The sequence below is a fragment of the Colobus angolensis genome, unplaced genomic scaffold, assembly GCF_000951035.1.
Source record: "Colobus angolensis palliatus isolate OR3802 unplaced genomic scaffold, Cang.pa_1.0 Scaffold126, whole genome shotgun sequence".
NCBI classification, from domain to species: domain Eukaryota; kingdom Metazoa; phylum Chordata; class Mammalia; order Primates; family Cercopithecidae; genus Colobus; species Colobus angolensis.
The window spans coordinates 1,176,656-1,179,422 of NW_012113808.1; the positions used below are offsets into that span (position 1 = coordinate 1,176,656).

Consider the following 2,767-nt stretch of genomic DNA (forward strand, 5'->3'; position numbering starts at 1 on the left):
CACCCCACTCCTTCCGTTTGGGAGTAGAATGTGAGCAGTGATGCATTTACTTCTGAGTCAAGATTTTTAGAAAGTGAGAGTGTCTTCTTCAATTTTTTATTTTACTCTTCTCTTCTTCTGGCTACATGCAGATGACCATGTGACCTTAGAAGATGGCAGAGCCACACAATAGAATCACTGTATGAACAGAGTCACCCACAGAAAGTGAACATCCTCCCTGGACTGTCACAATGAGTGAGAAAAAAACTTCACTGTGTTTGAGCCTTTATACATCTGGGGCCTATTCCACTACTGCAGCTAGGGTTACCTTGAGTCTTTGGTGCCTCGAATTACGGAACTACCATAACAAAATTCTAAAATATGTTAGCAGTTTGGCAAGAGGGAACATGGAACTGTTGGAGCTGGAAAATGGGGATATCTATGTTATGCAGTTGCAAAACATTGGGTAAATCTGTTGCATGTTGTTATGGTCTGAATGTTTGTAGCCTCCCCTAAATCTGTATGTTGAATCCTAACCCTCAAAGTAATAGTGTTAGCAGATGGGGCCTTTAGGAGGTGACTAGGTTGCGAGGGTGGAGCCCTCATGGATGGGGTTAGTGCCATTATAAAAGAGGCCCCAGAGAGCCGCCTTGCCCTCTTTCTACTGCGTGAGGACACAGTGAGAAGGATCCATCTGTAAATCAGAAATAGGGCCCTCCCTAGACATGGGTTCTGCCTATGTCATCATCTTGGACTTCCTGGTATCTAGAACTCTGAGAAATAAATTCCTGTTCTTTGTAAGCCACCCAGTCTGTGGTATTTTGTTATAGCCACCCAAATAGACTAAGACAACTGTAAAAATACAGAAGGCAGAACAAATCACTACTGAGGCTGTGTTCTACGGGAAAAGAATGAAAAAGGCTGGAATAGTTATGGTTTGGGGTTGTTGTATTTTAAAAGCTGTTACAAGGAAGAGATGAGTTCAGGCAAGAATTGACTGGTTGGAGCACATGAAAGGGAATAGAACCAGAAACCAGAAATTGTTTCTTGCAGGGTTAGAAGGGCCAACTTCTAGATCCCAAACAGGAAGAAATAAGCCTGAAAAAGATTTTAGAGATGAAGGCCCAACACAAATATTCAATTAAACAAAGAGATTCAGGCCAAGGCAAAGTCCAGAGTAGAAATGTTTCCTTCCCACGTAGGTCAATATCTTTAGATGCTCTCAGGGCAGCTGCCTTCAAAGGTACCTCTCACCAAAGTGGGTGTGGAGGGAATGGACCCTGTGAGCTGCAGAGCTGCCTGTCTTCAAATTCACTGTATAAACCCGGATGACACAGAGCGCCAAGGAGGTATGTCAGGCTGGAGACCAGATGCTCTTCCTCTATTGGATTGCAGCAACCCCCTAAAGACTCTTCAACAAACCGAGACCTGGGGTGAGCCCCCACCAAGACAGGAGGGAGATTAAATTTCCCTCTAATCTGGGTGTATATGAGGGGTCTGAGACAGATGAATTTGATTTGCCAAAAACGGAGAGAGAAGGCTGGGCGAGGTGGCTCATACCTGTAATTCCAGCATTTTGAAAGGTCGAGGTGGGTGGTTTCCCTGAGGTCAGGGGTTTAAGACTAGCCTGGCCAACATGGTGGAACCCCATCTCTACCAAGGATACAAAATGAGTTGGGTGTGGTAGCACAGGCCTGTACTCTCAGCTACTTGGCAGGCTGAGGCAGGAGTATCACTTGAACCTGGGAGGTGGAGGTTGCAGTGAGACGAGATTGCACCACTACATTCTAGCCTGGGCAATAAGAGTAAAATTCGGTCTCAGAAAAAAGAGAGAGAGAGAGAGAGAGAGAGAGAGAGAAACATGGTGCTCCTTACGCCCCGGGCCATGGGACTTGCTCATATCTGCAGTTAACACAGGAACAAGCACTGTACCAGAATTCACCATCATCCAGAGCAGTGTGACACAGACGCTTCTGCTCAGCTGCACCAACAGAACGCCACTCCGGAGAACTAGGAGTAAACAAAATTAGTGTTCAGGCAGAGGTCATGAAGAGCAACAACGGCCTTGATGTGGAACCCACAGTGTGTGGTTATGGAGGAAATAAGTCCTGCTCAGTGACTACTCACTGGATCCCAGAAATGCACCCAGGGATGCAGCGGCCAGTGAGCCACTGGCCCCCAAATAAGAGGGCTGGCCAGAAAGTACATCTCCAAGTGCTGCTGATGGATAAAATACCCCTGAGGATGATTTGAACCACCGACATGGAAGATTATCTCGGGACAGTCACAAGGCATTGCATGCCCACGGGGTAGGAGAAGAGCCCAGCTGGAAGCCACAAGTCCACTGACTTTCGTGCTTGGCCTCCAACTTGCCATGTGACCTGGAGCAGTGCTTGGCCCCTCCTTAGTGGATAAGCTGACACTTGGAAAGGTGACAATGCCTTACACTTGCCCATGCTTGATGTTGTCTGTACTGGGCACCTTCTGTACGTGACCTAGCTAGCAAGCCAGGTGGGGTTCTGTGAGCTATGTGTGCCCATCCTGCAGACAAAAGGGCTCAGGTAGGCCCATGGACATGTGCTCAGGGAAGAGTGGGGGTGGGAGTGGCTGCCTGTCACTCTCCAAACTCAGGATTTGTGACTCCGAGTTCATTGCATTTTCTGTGACACCCCCCCAGTCACCTCCAAATAGTTCAAAGTATGTCACCACTGTTGTGGTGCTACAACCAATGTAGCAGCTCCCTCTCATCCTGTGATCTCGACTCAAAATCAGCAGAGTACTCCGGAGA

At 47.6% G+C, this 2,767-nt stretch overlaps 1 protein-coding gene across 1 annotated transcript in view; it reads right to left on the minus strand.

The window, feature by feature from the left end:
• Positions 1-2,767, minus strand: part of CAPN9 (calpain 9) — a 55,811-nt gene that overhangs the window by 25,580 nt on the left and 27,464 nt on the right. The gene's annotated exons all lie outside the window — the stretch shown is intronic.